This window comes from Papaver somniferum, chromosome 4 (assembly GCF_003573695.1).
Source record: "Papaver somniferum cultivar HN1 chromosome 4, ASM357369v1, whole genome shotgun sequence".
Lineage (NCBI taxonomy): Eukaryota > Viridiplantae > Streptophyta > Magnoliopsida > Ranunculales > Papaveraceae > Papaver > Papaver somniferum.
The window spans coordinates 13,813,935-13,833,870 of record NC_039361.1 but is presented as its reverse complement, the minus strand read 5'-3'; the positions used below and the strand labels follow the sequence as shown (position 1 = coordinate 13,833,870).

General features: G+C 34.9%; 1 pseudogene; it reads left to right on the top strand.

Moving 5' to 3' along the window:
- Window positions 1-1,627: 1,627 nt before the first annotated feature.
- LOC113272039 lies at window positions 1,628-19,498 on the top strand (annotated as a pseudogene).
- The last annotated feature ends 438 nt before the right edge of the window (window positions 19,499-19,936 follow it).

The following is a 19,936-nucleotide window of genomic DNA, read 5'->3' as shown; positions in this document are numbered from 1 at the left end:
AGGAACCCCTAAGCACTTTATGACATGCTTAATGGAGGGCATGGAGGACAACGGTCTAAGGCATGTTCCAGCAAAACTGATTGAAAACGAAGGCCAAATCATTTATAAGTCCTTGTCATGTTGAGTTAGATGCAAAAGGAAAAGTCGGGAGGCGAAAGACTATGAAAATGATCATAATGATCAGTTTGAGAAGAATCATTATGTGCGTACACTCAAGGAGGGGGCCACCCTTTCGGGGATTAGCGGGGGCACTTTCGGGTCCCATCATGTGAATGTTTGCGAGAGGATTGTTTTTGTGTGGTTTATTTAAGGTTCATTTAGAACTTTTGAATTACTTATCTATACAAAAGAAAAAAAAACAAGACGTAATTTTTGAGTATGTTTTAACTCGCGATGATATATTGTCTACTACACGTAGTACAATAAGTTGTAGTAAAAAATAACAAAAAATTGTTACTAGATATACACATATCCCTAGCACATACTTGTACTTGTGATCAAGACCTGTAGAATTTTAAACATCCAATGATGTTTAGCATACATATATAGAACTCACTACAAGAAAATATAGCTATTTCTACACTATATATTGCCACACCTTCAATATAGATGTTGCAAAAGTAAATTTTTAGTCACAATACTTTTTAGCTGCAGTTAAAAGCTATAATTTACTGTTGCAAGATGAAACTTTTGCCACACAACTGTAGCAACAATCTGAAAAAGAAAATTATGGAAAAAAAGTATAATCTCTTGATTGGGTACAACAATAGACTTCTTGCCACATAGATTATTGCGGCACTAGTAGGAATTTATGCGATAACCATCAATTGGATGCTGCGATATACTAAGTTTGTTGTAGTGACTTCTTTCTAGGTATAACTTTATATATTAATAACCTTCATAAATTAATAATTCTGAGTATCCCCAAATGTATTAATATATATCATGTTTTATAGTATAAAAACTACACCTACGGATGTGGCTGAAAACTTCATCCTCAAACTACCATAACATTAGCAAGTGGTGACACGCATTTTTACTTCGTCGGACGTCTCCACTCTTTTCATAAGCACTAAACTATATACTTCCTCTGTCCTAAAATTTCTGTCCTCTATTCTATTTTCATTGTCCTAAAATACTGTCCAGCTTCTGTTTATAATCATATATTTTAGTCAAACTCTCAAATATATCCTTCAAACTTTTACAATTATTAAATTATTTTAAATATCACCAATCTAGATATTAAATGATATATTCCTCTATAGGAAACATATCTACTAAATCAATCCATAAATATTTTATAATTACCAATGTATTTTTCTTACATACTCGGTATACTCATTTTAATTTTAGAAATAACATAGCATTTAATAGGGGTAGTTTAGTAAACTTCTCCGGTCTTCTTAATTTTTTGACTTAGTCAAATCGGACTAATAATTTAGGACGGAGGAAGTAATATGGAACCAACCGCGCGTCAGATACCTTTGCACCATGTGTTTATCGTTGCGACTTTCCATTCTCAAAATTATCTAAAGATCTTTGACCATGAAACTCTGAAGGCATACAGAAGAACCAAATTTTTCCAAGGACAGTGTAAACATTTTTCCAAGTTTTCATCCTAGACTATATGTGGTAGCTACTGATGCATTTTTCATTAGTAATCTCAATTTAGTTCATTCGGGTGCAAGAATTTGGTTAGATAACCGTATTTTATAGTTTGGTTACATTTCTTACATCACATTTTGTTTTAATTTATTTATTAATTTTGCTGGGAGGTAATACTAATCTCACATATCACCATGGAGAACTTTTGGCTCTTGGAGAAAATGATAAACCTTGTAAGAGCAAGTCTTATGGTGGAATCCATCCATCTTCCATCTTCCATGCCACCTCAACACTTGGAACTGTGGATGGAAGCGCTATTAGATTTATCAGTCCCTTGATAAATTTGTTCACGTATACATATTTACAGAAAGAAAGATAATATCAATCACTACCATTACTCAATGATCTAAACATGGAAAGAAGATTAGTACATGCAATCTAAACATAGAAGGAAGATTAGTACATGCAAGATAATACGTGATTGATGTCATGCAAAGAAGAATATGGAAAGAATTTCAATGCATGCAGAGAAGATTATATGTGATTAAGAATATGTTGTAATTATATTTAATTCCTTTGATATATTTATAGTATTAGGATCTTTACTCTTGTTATGTAACAACAATCAGTATATATACATAATAAAATCATCAACCTTCACACTGTTGTGTGAGAAACCAAAACCTGTGTTACCCAATTTTCTTGATGGTATCAGAGCGAGGTTAATTTTTTTTTCCCTACAACATCATGACTAACGGAGGCGATGAATCTTCCCCTTCGACTGTCATTCCAGAGAAGTATACTGGTTTATCTCCTACCAGTCCCTATTATGTGCATCCTTCTGATAATCCCACATCAGTTATTTATTCTCCCTTGCTCACAAGTGAAAACCACTGCACCTGGAGTCGAGGTATAATGAAGGCAGTAAGTGCAAAAGGAAAACTAGGATACATTGATGTAACGGTAAAAGAAGCCAACTAATGAATCAGATCTCGCTCACTGGACGAGATGTGATGACTTAGTAGGTAAATGGATCTCTAATTCCGTGGATCCAAAAATCCGTTCAAGTACTCAGAACTTCCCTTCGGCATATGAACAATGGTTATAAATCAAATATCGTTTTTCTCATCATAATGCATCCAAGTTATATGCTATCAAACATTCTATTGCTTTGTTGAAACAAGAGAATCTGAGTGTTGCTATGTATTATACCGGGCTCAAATCACTCTGGGATCAATTAGATGCTTTTCAACCCATTGAACCTTGTATATGCGGAGCAGGTAAGAACTATATGAGTCATCACAGTCAGGATCGCTCCATGGAGTTTTTGCAGGGTTTGCATGATAGGTTTTCAGCCCTATGTAGTCAAATACTTCTTATGGAACCCATGCCAACACCTGCGAAGATATATAACCATGTTAGGAAGGAAGAAGAACAACAAGGACTCAATTCTTCTTCCATTCCTTCTGTGGACTCTGCTGCCCTGAATGTCTCTCGCAGCTTCGATCCTCGTCAGTCAAGGCCTTTTCAAAATACTGGAAACAACAAACGACAGCGGCCCTTCTGTGGCCACTGTAACAAACACGGTAACACTAAGCAAACCTGTTGGAAGCTTAACGGGTACCCAAAAGACTTGCCCAAGTCGAAGGATTCAGAACCTTCTGTGGTCGCTGCTATCACTCAAACCCCGGTTGTTGCACCAGCTATAAGCGCTGCCCAGTATGCACGCCTGTTATCTCTACTTGAAGCTGATAATGATCGCACTGATGTAGCACCATATGCTCATTTTTCTGGTATGTCTCTTTCTTGTTCTAATGATATTTGGATTATTGACAGTGGGGCAACCCATCATATTTTTTCTTCCTTGTCTCTTTTTTCTTCTCATCTTGTGGTTAATAAACCACTCACTGTTCAGCTATCAGATGGTACACATACATCTGTGACACACATTGGCACTGTGAATTTATCTCCACATGTTCAATTTCTAAATGTATTTCATATTCCGAGTTTTAAGTTCAACTTAATCTCCGTTAGCAAACTAACCAGCACATCTAATTGCTATGTTCAGTTCTCACACGAATCTTGTGTGTTTCAGGATCGTCAAACCAACAAAGTGATTGGATGGAGTAAGCATGTGGCAGTCCTATATCACTTTTGTTTTCAACCATTTTCTTTATCATTAGCTTCAAATAAGCCTGTTGATACATGGCATTGTCTTCTAGGACATCCGAGTCTGGATTGCTTTAAGTTTTTATCTCGTAATTTCCCTTTCATTAGTTCTTCATGTAGTCATGGTTGCGATGTGTGCCCTCGGGCTAAATAGACTCGTCTCAAGTTTAATAAAAGTATTTCTTTGTCTAAACATCCATTCCAATTGATTCATGCTGACATATGGGGACCGTTCTCAACTCCCTCTCTGACTGGTGCTAAATATTTTTTGACAATGGTGGATGATTATTCGCGCTACACTTGGGTATTTTTGATGAAATCCAAGTCAGAAACTTTAAAATATCTTCATTATTTTTTCAACTTTGTTGTCAAACAGTTTGGTCGAAAGATCTCTACCATTTCATCTGGTATCAATTCGTTGATTATCCCTCAACTCCAGACTTTCCGGTCTGATAATGGATCCGAGTTCAAATCCAATGAACTACAATCATGGTTTCACCAACAAGAAATCTTACATCAAACTAATTGTGTGTAAACTCCGCAACAAAATGGCATTGTTGAAAGGAAACACCGCCATTTGCTCAATGTAGCTAGAGCATTGCGTTTTCAGGCTAATCTTCCACTTCGTTTTTGGGGTGAGTGTGTACTTGTTTCTACTTATATTATCAACAAGTTACCAACTCCTGTGTTGTCTCATAAGACTCCACATGAAATTCCCCTGCATAAACAGCCATATTATTCATCCTTGCGTGTAATTGGATGTCTTTGTTTTGCAAGAAACACTCGAATTTCTCACAAATTCGATCAACGTGCCAATCCTGGCATCTTCATTAGTTATCCTTATGGTCAAAAGGGATACTCTATTTATGATATAGAATCAAAATCCATATACACGTCTAGAGACGTTGTATTTGATGAGAATACTTTTCCTTTTCATGATGTTGTGAACAAACTCAATCCCACCTTTTCTGTACCTGTTCAACAATCTGAGTACATTGATTTCGATCCAATTTTTTCATCTCCATCTTCGCCTGTATTCTCCCCTGACAGTTCACATCGGTCAGTTCCCAGACCTCCCAATCCTGAAACTCAGGATTTCTCTCATTCTGGGATTCCACCTCATCCAATCTCTACGGCTCCAATTGGTTCCCACACTCAGGAGTCCTCTACCGTATCTCCAACTCCACGTGGTTCTTCCACTCTGGACCCCTCCACTACATCATCAACTCCACGTGTTTTTCCTAACTCTGACGAGTTTTCTAAACAAAGTTCAACAGACACTTCTGTCACACCAGTTGTGGTATCTCATGCACCATCATCATTACGTATTGATTCTTCACGTACTGTAATCTCGTCTCATCCTTCTGAGACTTCAAACTCTTCTGTGCTGCCAACACCAGTTGTGAATCCTAGGCCAATTCGTTCCAAGAATCCGCCTGGATACTTGAAGGACTATCATTGTGCTGCAACAAGCTGTCCCTCTACATCAGTCCACCCCATTACTGATTGTCTATCATTTGATACTTTCAATCCAACTCATAAAGATTTTTTGGATGTTGTTGTCCTCACAGCTGAACCAAAATCCTTTTCCCAAGCCATTCAATGTCCTAAATGGCGCGCAACTATGGCCAAAGAAATCCTTTCTTTACAAGAAAATAATACTTGGGTTGAGGTTGATTTACCACCTGGTAAGGCGGCAATTGGATGCAAGTGGGTCTTCAAAATCAAGTTTAATTTTGATGGCATCATTGAACGTTACAAGGATCGACTTGTTGCAAAGGGTTACACTCAACAAGAAGGTATTGATTATTATGATACTTTTGCACCTGTCGATAAGCTTGTCATTGTTCGTGTTTTATTGTCAATTGCAGCAATCAAAGGTTGGTCTCTCCATCACGATGTCAACAATGCATTTATTCAAGGCGATTTTGATGAAGAAATTTACATGAAAATACCTCCTAGTTTAGCTCGCAAAGGTGAGTCTAAAGTTTTTCGCTTTAATAAATCTCTTTATGGCCTTAAACAAGCCTCTAGTCAATGGTTTTCCAAACTTTCTTCGGTTTTGTTAGCTGAAGGCTTTACAAAATCTCTATGTGATAATTCTCTCTTCACATATCATCGGGGTTCTACCTCTATTTTCTTGTCTATGTTGACGATATCATCATCACTGGCACAGATGATAATTTTTTTTTTCTCTTAAATCACGTCTTGCCTCTCATTTTTCCATTAAGGATCTAGGTCGCTTACAATATTTCTTAGGAATTGAAGTCTCTCGATCTCCTAAAGGTATTTTTCTCTGTCAAAGAAAATATGTCCTAGATATTCTAAAAGAATCAGGTCACACTGGAGCTCGTGTTTCATCTTTTCCCATGGACACGCATATTAAATTGCTCCCTACAGATGGAAAAGCTTTAACTGATCCAAGCTCTTTTCGTCGTCTAATTGGTCGCCTTTTATATCTCACTGTAACTCGTCCTGATATTACATACGCGGTCAATTACTTAAGTCAATTTATGCAGCATCCACGTACAACTCATCTTGATGTTGCTCACCGTGTCCTTCGTTATCTCAAAGGTACATTTGGACATGGTATTTTTCTCTCTTCTTCCAGTGTACACTCATTACATGGATAAACTGATTCGGATTGGGCAGGATGTCCAATTACTTGACGATCTACTACAGGCTATTTTGTTTCCATAAGTTCTAGTCCTATTTCATGGAAATCAAAGAAACAACCCACTGTTGCTCGCTCTTCCGCTGAAGCTGAATATCGTGCCATGGATAATCTTACGGCTGAACTTCAATGGTTACGTTATCTTTTCAAGGACTTGCATATTCCTTGTCCTTTACCTATCACCATCTCCTGTGATAATCAAGCTGCAATTCACATTGCCCAAAATCCTGTTTTCCACGAACGTACGAAACACATAGAAATTGATTGTTACTTTGTTCGTGAGAAGTTACTGAACGGGTTGATTTTGCCAAAATATCTCCCATCTTCTGATCAACTCGCTGACGTTTTCACAAAGCCACTAGGAGCACAACAATTTGGGCGGCTGGTTGGCAAGTTGAGCGTCCATTCAGGATTTCCCGCTCCAACTTGAGGGGGGGTATTAGATTTATCAGTCCCTTGATAAATTTTTTCACGTATACATATTTACAGAGAGAAAGATAATATCAATCACTACCATTACTCAATGATCTAAACATGGAAAGAAGATTAGTACATGCAATCTAAACATAGAAGGAAGATTAGTATATGCAAGATAATACGTGATTGATGTCATGCAAAGAAGAATATGGAAAGAAATTCAATGCATGCAGAGAAGATTATATGTGATTAAGAATATGTTGTAATTATATTTAATTCCTTTGATATATTTATAGTATTAGGATCTTTACTCTTGTTATGTAACAACAATCAGTATATATACATAATAAAATCATCAACCTCTACACTGTTGTGTGTGAAACCAAAACATGTGTTACCCAATTTTCTTGAAGCGCAAGTGTAATGGTGGAATAGTAGAAACTCTATTCTTAATGGAGCTAAAAAAACGCAATTAAGAATGGAGCTAAAAAACGCTATTAAGAATGGAGCTTTTTTCTCAGCCATTAGATTTCAACAACTCATTTTAAATCTATGGATAAAAAATCGCAATTCTTAATGGCGTTTTTTTAGCGCTATTCTTATTGGCGTTCAGATGGATTCCACGAACCCTTCCACGAAATCGTGGAACCTTACTCGGATTTTCTGTGGAAGACCCCAACTTGGAAGCCACTAGACTTGACATTCCATGATTTTTCTACACTTGGAATAGTTTGGATCCCACCATAAGACTTGCTCTAAGTAATGTTAATGAACTCGTATTTTTATATGCTTCGCAAGTAATGTTAATGAACTCGTACTTTTGATTTTATTTTTATATGCTTCGCAGGTAACGCACGTTACGCCAGAATAAAACAACTACAACTTTTATTGAAGATGCACATATTCATTTCTAGGGTTCAAGCTGAGATCTACAACATAACTATAAAAGACAGCATGAGTGGAATAATTTGAAACTCATTAAACATTTATAAAAATTATAATTTTATAATTTAATATATCTTTTGGGGAAATTATTATGGTAGATGACCGGACATAATCCTTCTTATTTTTTTACAAATTTTCAGATGTTTTAAGAATTTTGGAAGATGGAGATATGCGGACAGTTGGAATGTTAGATTATGGAAAACGATTGGAACATCCTTTTAGTGCACATTTGAAGATTGATCCATTTACTGGTAGATGTTAATTTATTGTGTAGCTAGCTAATAGAAGGTACACGTGAATTAATATCTCCTAGCATTTGTTAATATGACTGGCAATGGTTATTAAAGGCGAGATGTTTACCTTTGGGAGTCAACTCACAATACCATACTGTACATGTCAGGCCATTTCTAAAGACAGTTTTATGCATGATCTCGTACCAATCACATTATTAGAGATTACAATGATGCACGACTTTGCCATTGCTAAAAACTTCACAGTGTTCATGGATTTTCCTATGAAATTTCGACCTAAAGTAGACCAGTAATTTCTTTTAAGTCATATTTTATATTAATTAATAATCATTATTGTCCCACTGTGGTTTTGTGTGTGCGTGACACTGTGGATTTCGAGAGTGAACTGTTTTCATGTGTGTGGCACTGTGGTTTTCGGGAGTGAACCCCTGAATGTGCATGGTCTAAATATACACACGTAATTAGACTTTTTTTCTCCTTTTCTTTTAAACATAAGCTAGCTGTAACTTAAAACTAATTAGCAAGATTTCTGGACTTTTAACTCAAAACCAATTGGCAATAAAATGGAATCGTCTTTTCATGTTGTTTTTGTATAGAAGCTGGCTATAGGTTACAGTAAAACTTCTATATATATAAGAATAACCTTGGGACCATATGAAAATATTCTCATAGAAAGGTTAATCTTATATAGAATTAATAATTTTTACATAGATCAAGCCAACTTGGAACTGAATATATATTTTTATTTTTATATGAAATTTATTCCTTTATAAAATATTCTTATATGGAGGTTCTACTGTATATGAAATACATTATTAACATGTTTTTTATGACATGATAATACTACAGACATGTATGAGCACAGTATCGCCTTAGTGTTGCTCGTACGGAGCTCTTAGAATGTATAGAACCGAAGCAAGACCTTAATTCTCTTAACTCACTTTTTTTTACACAAAATTGGTTTAAAAGACCAAAATCAACAATTCTTGGGTGAAATGGACAGTTAGATTTTGATACTGTTTAAATGGACAAAAATGTAAAAATAGGCAGGATGTAACCAGTTTCATCGTGCCCATTTTCAAATATTTTTTCTTATTTTTAATTTACACAGGATGTATCCAGTTTCATCCTTGCTATTTTTAAAATTTAATCTATGATGAAACCAGTTTCATCCTTACTATTTTTTTTTGGTCATTTCACCCAAACTATTTTTTACTCGTCCATTTGAACCGTGATTTAAAAATATTTGGACAAATGACCCATTTTCCGTTTTTTTATTAATCATTCTTGCATAGTTTTTCAAATGGTAGTACAACAAGGCTATTTATAGCCTTCCATCAGCTGACCACTACAATCTTTGGATAACTCTTAAAGTAGTTACTACTGTAACCGACCTTGCTATCTCGACCTTGCCAAGTCTAGAGTCTAGACCGTACTCTTCCGCAGATCCAGTCCATTAATCAGCATAATACTTCAACAATTATGAACAATTATTTTTCTAATTATCTATATACTTCATTTATATTTCAGAATTTGTTAGTGAGAGAGAAAATTTTCGCATTTGATGCAAGAAAGAAAGCTCGCTTTGGTGTTCTTCCCTGATATTCAACTGATGAGCGCAATATTAGATGGTTCGAACTTCCTAGTTTTTTTATATTTCACACTGGTAAGCCGTATTATTTCACCCATTTTTCTTATTTTTTTATCATACAAATATTTATGAATAGTTGGGGAATGTTATAAGTTAATTAGCTGGAATAAGAAACCAGTGAAATACCACGTGTACTAGTGCCTCCGTGGCATACAAATAAGTATATCTAGTGTATGTAGCGAACCGATTAAGAAAGTGTATCATGCCCCAAGTCCTTATTTATTATACCCATGAATGCTCACCAACTACCTATTATAAATATGTGAGCACACAAACCACGAGTGGGTCCGAACGCTCACAATCAATCATTATCATCTAAAGAGATTGTGATGATGATATCCTGGTGTTGATTCATTGGCTCAAAACCTTCGGGTTTATCATGGCCTCATCTAACAACTCCATGCGAGGCGTTTGCGCATGGGATATAAGTATTAAGGAAAACACAACATATAAGTAAACATCCATGGAGCAAAATAAATGTAAAGTGCTGAAATGTAAATAAGACCAAGGTTTGCGTGGTTCAGCACTAAGGCCTACATCCACGGGGTTTGTTGTTTTACTATGTTCTTCACGGTTACACGAATAGTTGAATGACTTTTGGGTTTACATGTTTCTCTCTTCTTAGTGATTAACTTACCCTTACTATCTCTCTCTCTCTCTCTCTCTCCTTCTCTTCCTGATATTTTCGATCCCCCTTCCTCTTGGTGGAGATTGGGTATTTATAAGGTTAGGACGTGGGACCCATCTCTGAAGACCGTTGGAACCTTATCTTCTTGTATCCTTGCGTCCATCCCGCGGAGGTCTGCGTTTGCCCCTTGATCCCGCAGAAGCATCCTCGCTCGTTCCACAGGTTGATCGACACGTACACTGCTCGGAGTGTTTAATGCGGGTAGTTGAGGGGTCTGCTCGTGTCAGACAAGTGTCTTCTGCCCCTGTCAGTCCGTGTCAGCTAACTTTCTCTCCACCTTTGATCTTAGCTTCTCTTTTGGGGATGAGATAAAGTAACTCCTCGGGGTTTATTTGGTGTTTCGTGACGCATCATGTTTTGATGTTTTGGCCTGCATGCTTTCCACGTATCTTTTTATGTACACGTGTCTGATAGTGAGATATATGTGTACACAAAATCAGTGACGGATTTATGAGAGGGCTAACCGGGACTTTAGCTCCGGTCGTCCTTCCGGTCCACAAGCCTAATTTTTTTCATGTTAGCCAAATTTTTGGTTAATCATGTGTATTAGCCCGGATCTAAAATAAAAAATCCGTCATCCTGAATCCGTCCCTGTTGCAAACCCTCATTTAAAATCCATACATTCCAACTGATTTACCGTATTTCTGCACCTTTTCATTAATTCAAAAATTATATTTTTATTTGTCGCTCAAGAGTGAGAAACGAATTGCTAGTAGTTTCTTTTTATTTAAACTGATATTTCATCCAATGATTAGCCAATTTCATCCAATGATTAGACAATGCATGGGAGGATGGAGATGAAGTAGTTCTGATTACCTACCGATTTGAGAATAAGGATTCGATGAGCATTGCCTACTTGATTTCAAATCCTTTCGACTATGAAAGTCAACTGTAAGGCATTCAATTTTTACTATGTGTGTAAGAATTTGTTCACTTTTTTTTTCTAGCATCTCTTTTACTTCCTTGCAGGTATGAGATGAGATTCAATATGAACAATGGTTTAGCTTCACAAAAAAAACTATCACTATCTTCTGTAGAATTTCCCATGGATAATGAAAATTACATCGTCAGGTAAGTTTTTTCCACTTTTATCTTTCCAATGCTATGTTTGTAATAGTTTTTGTTTTGTTGATGTATCATCTCTAATGCAGGAAACATGCTTGTGTATACTACTATAATTGGAAGGAAAATTTTTGATTTGCATGCTGAACCGCTGCTGGGGAGGCAAAATTTTGAGGTAGGAGGAAACATCGAAGGTATCTTTAACTTGGAACTTGGAAATTTCTGCGGTGATACTGTTTTTGTTTCTCGTGAGGTGCCGGGAGTAACATTTGAAGAAGATGATTGATACTTAATATTTTTCGTATATGATATGAACTGGGTAGTTATTTGTTGTATTTTATTTATTTATTTTGCATCTTTATTGACAATTTTTATTTTTGGATAATAGGCAAATGTTGGACTAAAGTATTTGATCCCGACCAAAAACTAAACAAGTCCAAGACAATAGAGAATATTCCTTAAACTTTGAGCCTCCCGATAGGCCGTTTCTCTGATTCTCATATCACATACCAAGCAGCAGATACACGTAGTTTTGGCTATCCTATAAGCTTGTAGTATGTAACCAAATATGTGTGGTTTACCATGATCTAGATTATACTTCCATTTAAGTGCCGATAATATTTTATGCAAGATCTTACCCTGCTGGAAATCATTTATGCATGTTCTTACCATGTGGTTCACTTAGACATGGTCCCAAAGTTATTTTTAAAAGATTTCATCTCACTTCAAAATTTCTGTTTAATTACCATGACCAAATAGATGATGATTTATTTTTCTTTCTCTATCATGTAATAAACACTAATGTATAAACTGGTGCAGAAAATCGGTAGTGAATGTGATTGACGCCAAAACAATGTCACCTGATCCGGTTGCAGTTGTTGAGCTACCCCACATTCCCTTCGGATTCCATTCTTACTTTGAGACAGAGGTCAGTTTTGAGTTCAGGTTAAAAAATTTAAGTTTACATATTGGTGGCCAGGTTTAATTCCTGAACAAGGTTTTATGAATATCCGACAGAAATGCCTGATTATTTTAAGATGTAGGTAGTTGGCTCAACATGACCTGAATCTAAAGTTCTCGATCTATAAGTAGCGTCATACTTCAACCACGGTTGACTTATAATTATCTGCACTAGTACCATTTGTGTTTATATCCTAGACAAGATCCAGTGCCTCTTCATAATCTCAAACTATCATTTCTCTTTAGATTTTTTATATTTTTAATTACCCCTTTGTTTAACGGGAATTACATGTACAGGAGCAACTCCAGACACAAACATAGTTTGAACGTTGAAACACTCCAGGCATAATTTTTTGAATTGTGGTATTGAAGATTGTCAGTCGCTTCGTAGATCGGGTACAAAAAAACAATAAAATAAAAGAGGCTGTGAAGATTGTTCCTGCAGTAACAAAATTCACGATACTCAAGGAAGAAGTGTTTTGAATGCATGTCTAAAAGAAAAAAAACAGTATCTACAATGATGAAAAATCTTGGGTAGTAATTGATGAGTTAGTGTAGGTACAAATGTACCACATTTTTATATATAAATATGGATAGAGAACTTGGCATAGAGGAGTTTCAAATTTAGATCATAGCCATGTATAATAACCCAATAATATTACCACTGTATTACGGTAACATCGGCCACATTCCTGGACTTTGTATCAAATTTATTACTTTGCAACCAAAACTGTGATAACATGCATGCTTGATTTGGTGCATGCTCGTATATTTTCTTTAGAGAATTCTGGCTAAGCTGGCGAGAACTTACCTTCAAAGATCACGCTTTTGAAGTCAAGATTGTGAACTTTCGGAATTCTCACAAAATCATGCATTTTCACAGAAAAAACATCGTCGGATTCCATTTTCAAAAATACAACTCCGTAGCTTCAAAATATACACCAGAACTTGAGTTAGCTCAGTTGTCCACGTATTTAACTGTTAAATTCGAGCTTCTAAGTTTTGGTCCTTCAACTTAAATTTGTTGCTCTCTTTTAAAACCTGGCTATCTTGAGGGTTATCCATCTCATTTGAAGTCTACCTATTTCTGCTCTCATCCAAATAAGGGAATATGGGGTATCTTATAAGGATGAAACTACTAATTACCCTAATTATTAATATTTAAAATTTTAAGCCATGTCTATTTAAGTTTTAGCCTCGGTTATTTTTCTATCTACGCATTCCTCTCAATTGGATTTTTAATTCATTCATACACTCAAAATTGAAAATCTCAAAGATTTAGGTTTTCCAGATTTAACCAGAATCGGTTGTATAAAAGTCACATTAGCCGATTCTAGACTATCGACTCATATAACACATACATATCGATGATTCTGGTATGATGTTCTTTCTATTTGAAGAATATCAACAAAATTTGTCGATGTCGATATTCATACAGACCGATTATAGTTAAAACAATTTTCAATTTTTATATTTCTCTAATCCAGAACCGGTGGGTGAGGACATTTATATACAATAATTTTGGTTAAAGGAGATTTCATTTTTATGTTGGGTTTTCAGCCTATAACCGGTCGATGTGGAACTCTTTATTAGCCGATTATAAAGTCAATCGACAGATATAGATTTCGATATTGACATATCGTAGTTGTGTGTAAATACAAAAAAGTTATGTTAATTTTTTAGCTACAATCAGTTGATATTACAATATATATTTGCTGATTAGAAAGTTTAAATTTCCCTAATTGGCCAATGTGATGTACCGTAATTGTCGATGGTTGGTGTTACTTTAGAACATGTCTTGTTGTTTTTCTAATAATATTGTCAGACTATATATATATATATATATATACATGTGTGACGAATATGCCCGGCAGTGGGATTATACACTTTTAATTAACATTTTTCGTTCATTTCGTTAATGGTATGGCCGGACATAATACTAAAACATGTCAATGGTTTTGTTAATAATATATACAGACTATGTTATTTGTATATGTGACCAATTACTTTTTATATAATTTGATTGGATATTCTTCTTTTATAACATCCACATTAGGTGATTTATCGTGTTCCTGTGGATAAAGAACATCAACCCAAAAACTGTATACGCTGATTGGCTTGATTCTAGTTTGATGTTCTTAAAAATATCCAATTTTTTTCAAACTATTAATATCTTCATGATTAATCAGCACCTGTTAGTTTCACATCGAACATGATTTTTTTTACCTACTAAACAACTGAATCAACAATAATTAATCAGGGGCAAAGTTACTTAACTAAAATAGTTGGATAATAGATTTTTTATTCAACCTGATTTTATCATTTAGCGGTAACCCTCGAATAAATTGGATAGGTCTTTTTTTTGGTAAAATCAAATTTCAATTCATTCGAACCATAATGATGATTTCATGATTGCTTATAAGATTATCAAAAACACCAAAGTACAAGATAATCAAAACCCAAATACAAATGACGACACCAATTGCAAGTACATCACGAAGAGAAAGAGCCATGAACCGCAAAGACATCCAATTTTTGTAGATGTAGTAGTGATGAATGATGGTGTGAACAGGAATCAACTCCGACCATTTAAAATGATTATATTCTTTAATAAGAGATGCTCCAAATGAAATGGAGTATTTTGCCCAAAATCTTGTAGATCCAAACGAATTCGGGTGCCACAAATCCCTCTTGTTGAAGATGAATCCAAAGCGACACCGAGCAGAATCGTTGGTGTTCTTGATAAATCGAGAATAGCAAGACAATAAACACCACAAAGATTTGAAAGAATCGCTATTAAAGCGAAGATAAAACCGTCCAAAAGACGAAGAAAAGATCGCCAAAATAGCGAAGAAATGTGTCCACAGACACCAAATATAACAAAAAAAAAACCTAAAAACACAAATTAGATTATTTTTATTCATAAAAACTATAAATCCTTGCTCAGATCTAGCCCAAAAGGACTAAATCTGAGCAGCAAGAAGGAGGAAGTTCTAAGGTTTTTCTTATTCTTTTAGGAGAGAGGAAGGAGAGAATGGGCGGATAATTGGATAGGTCTCAAAATGCTAAGTTTTAAAAACCCAACATTGTGCATTTTTTTTATTCTTACTAATTCATGTTATAGTGAGAATTGGCATTTCAAAATGCACTCATTTTTTTAGGCATATAGAGATTTGTAAGAGGAATATATCACAAAATATTAGATTCAATGCTATCGTTTAAATTTCATTATATAAAAAAAATCCAGAGTGTGAGATAGTGTAAGAATAAAAATGTGAACAGACCCGCCCATTTTTATAAACCAATGTTACTTATATATACATGGACAAGCACTCAGCGGAAGTACGCGAGTCAACTTGAGTATCCCTATTATTTACGGGCCTGGTTCTTTATCTCCGGGCTAATTTAATCAATGTTAGGTTGGGTTTGGTAATGCTTTTATTTTTCCAAAAGCACTTTCAAAACCTATATATGCCAATTTTTTTGAAATTAGTGTGTGGTAAAAAAAAATTAAAGTGCTTTTTATCTAAATCACTTTCCAAATTCCTCAACTTTTAAAAGCTGGGAGGAGGAGCTTTTAAAAGCTACAAAAGCATAAGCTGTGGTCCCACCTAATTTTATTTCTTGATTTATATTTTTTACTCCTATTTTATTTTTATAAATGACAAAAGTTACCTTAAATATGTATACAATCAATTTTTCATTACTTATATTTTATTCATTTAACATTATTACGTATTTTTTATTTTCAAACTAGTTTATATACCATTTCAAAAGGTGATTCTTGGTAATTTATTCTCAACAGATAAAGGCTCTGCTTATCAGTTGGCTCTTCAGAATTTTTACAATGTCTGTAAGAGACTCTGTTTTGTGGAAGTGTAATCGTGTCAAGCATGCACAAGATTATTTATTAGTTGTACCTATTAGTGGGCTTAATCAGTGCCTCGGACCAAGACAATTCAAAGTTGTGCTTTGCTATCGACTTGGTATTCCTCTATTTGTTGAGAATAGTTTATGCCCAAGTTGTAACAGATCCATGGACATCTTTAGGGATCACACACTTCATTGTGCTAAAGATGTTGGGATTAAGTTTCGACATGATTTTATTCGTGATATTGTTGCTGACATTTGCTTCAAAGCTGGTGTGCCTGCACGCAAGGAAGTTAAACTTGGCTTTCTGACAGATGACGACAGAGAATTGAGGCCTGCAGATATCCTTGTTCTCAACTGGGAGAATGGTCAAGAAGTTTGTATGGACGTTACAGGTGTTTCGCCCTTCACTGGTGAAGGTGTTCGCTCTTTCGTCCCAGGAAAAGCTATTTCTAGTGTTGTTTCTCGGAAACGTACTAAATACTTGGATAAATGCGTTTCACATGGTTATGGTCTGGGTGTCTTAGCTTTTTCTACTTTAAGGGAGCTTGGAGAAGAAACTTTGTGTTTTTTCAAGCATTTGAAGAATTGTTTAGTTAGCAACGACGCTAGTAGTGGCTTGGGTAATTTTATTTTTCATACATTAGGCATTGCTATTCAGAAAGGAGTTGGAGCCCAGCTTGTTGCTAGGTTAACAACCAAAAGCTTTGTATGACTATCCCCAAAATTATAATATTTTCTAAATAATAAAATAAATATTAAATAATAGTTTTATTTTTCGTTTGAAAACTATATATATATATATTAAAAACCGGTTAAGTAAAATAATTTTTTTAACAATCATAATAACCGTGACAATTAGTAAATTTAATATCATATATATATATTTATATTTAATAGTAAAAAAATTATTATTTTTAAACCCAATAATCTTGAATAAAACTATTTTAGAGATATGTCTGTTTTTGTCATTTGCTACAATAACAATGACTGAATATGATATTTTACCAAACACACTTGGCTGCTTTTTTATCAGTTTTAACTTTAATTAATTTTTTACCAAACATCTTACTGCTTTTTTCTCACAGCACAACACATCAACGCACAGCAGAAATGTACTTTTACAAAAACCGTAGCAATACCAAGCTAAACCTTAGTGGAGTAGTCAATCTTAGTCGAGAATCTGGATTTCGGTCCATGGACGCAGTGACTGAGCTGTTAAGAGACAAATAGGGTCCGCAGACCCCACTAGATTTTGAAATTAGTTAAAATATATCATGTTTATTTTGAAATTTATATAGATTGTGGGGGTAAACATGGTTAATAACATCATAGCATTGGAAGATTTTGTGAACAGTGGCGAATCCAGAAGAAAAGTTTAATGGGGCACAATTCAATCTCAAAGATCATAACTGAAAGGTAACTGACAACACGACGATAAACCTCCGTCATAGTTATCCTAATTTCATTAATCAATAAAAAATGATACAAAAATTATGTAATTACAGAAGAAAATATAGGAAATGTTTTAGTCATCTTTGGAAAATAAAATATTTAATTTTATTGTTTTGTAACTTTTGTAGGTAATACACATAAATGAGAAGTTAGTTACCACTATCTGTAATGCACAATAATGGGGAAGTTTGATCATCGTCCCAAAGTCAGTCTTGCCACCGGCAAATGCACACCGCAGGCAACACCTTTTTCTATTTTTCATTAAGGGGATGTTGTGTATACAAGGAAGACTAAATCAATCACATTTGGAAAAGTATTTTTCTTTTTGTAAGTTAAGTGCATTCAAAAGAACTAATTTGGGGAGTTAGTAACCCTTACATCATGGTAAGTAGAGTCATCCAATGTAGGATTGGAAAAGTCCATCCTAACATTAGATTTATCTACTTCAAGAGCATTTTTGATACAAGATGGAGGACTTTTACTCCAATTTAAATTCTGCCTAAAGTTCTTTGCCTCCTTAGCTAAGATGTTTGCTGCACTATTTACAGCTCTAGAAACATAAAAAAAAAACCCAAATTTTTTTTACAAAGATTAAAATCGTTATTGACTTCTTCCATTATGACTTGGTTTTGCCATTCAATTCCTGATTCTTTCCCATTCAGGTAGTCCATAAGGTTTTTGCAGTCTCCTTCCACCAAAAAATTTGTCAGTTCAAGTTATGTTGCCCATTTCGCTTCTTGTCTCGAGCCTATTGCTTCCTCTTCTTCAGGGGAAGAAGCTAAGATTGGCCCAGCTCTGCTTTGCTGAAATTCACCTGCATCATTAAGAAGGATTAAAGAAAAACCTGCAGGCATTGTCTTAGTGATCCATGTTGTATCAATATTGATCTTCCATTGATTTTTGTTAGGAGATGCTCAAGTACTAGGAATTAGCTCTTTAGTTTTCATCTGAGGAGAGGAATGATTGCTCCAAAAGTCTAAATGTCTTTGGATTTGCAATCTTAATTGAACAATGGATAGTGAAGATTTTTTGAAAACCCTATTGCATACCTCTTTCCATATAAACCAAGCTTTGGTTAGGATGATCTCCATAGAAATGGTTGGGTTATGAATTCACATCCATTGTTTACAGATATCCAGGAAAGTTATTGAATTATGGAAGCAAGGAACTACAGGATTTGGTTCATACGCCCAAACTTCTTTAGCATAAGGACAGAAAATCAGAATATGATATATTGATTCTTCTTCTGAGCAACTAAATGAGCATTGAGGATGCACATCATCCATAAATTTGGATAACTTTAAGTTTTTTGACAGGGAATCTTGTAAGCATTTCCATGCAAAGATCTTTATTTTATCCGGCATATCTAGATTCCAAAGTCTTTTCCAGAAAGAGTCAGGTTGTCCTAGGTTATAGTGATTCACAGTTTTCTCATTCAGTTTGTTATACACGGATTTAACCGATAAGGTACCAGACTTAGTGAGAAGCCATCTTAAAGTATCAGATTTTCCTTTTGCTATCCTAGTGTTAATAATATTTTCATCTATATGATTGGGGAACATGTCCAAAATTAAAGTAAAATTCCACTTCTTGGTGATAGAATCAATAAGATCTTTCACAAGTGTTAAATGGTTGTTTGTTGTTGTTTTCCAGATACTAAGGTTGTTTTCCAAATTGGGGATCCACTTGTCATCCCAGATATTAGTATTTGTACCATCCCCTATTTCCCAGATGCTATTTTGTTCTACTAATTGTATTCCTTTAAAAATGCATTTCCAGATCCAGGAGCTAGTTCGTTGGTTTTTTTTCCTTGAAGGGTGAAGTGTGTCTAAAGTATCTAGGTTTTAGATGAGAAACCCAAAGTGCATGAGGTTCTGATAAGAGTCTCCAAGCTAGTTTAGCTATCATAGCTAAGTTGAACTTGTGAGCATTCCTTAGTCCTAAACCTCCTTTATGTTTAGGTTTACAAACACTTGAGTAGGATTTAGGGTAATAACCTGTATAATCTGTTTCTTTGCCCCACCAGAAATCTCTTTTTAATGCATCTATTTTATTTGTGCTTTTCTTAGGTAGTATGAAACAACTCATTTCATAGCTAGCCATACTAGCTGGAGTTGCTTTGTTAAGGACAAGTTTACTTGTTTGTCCTAGCATTTTTCCCATCCATATTTTTATTTTTATTTCCATCT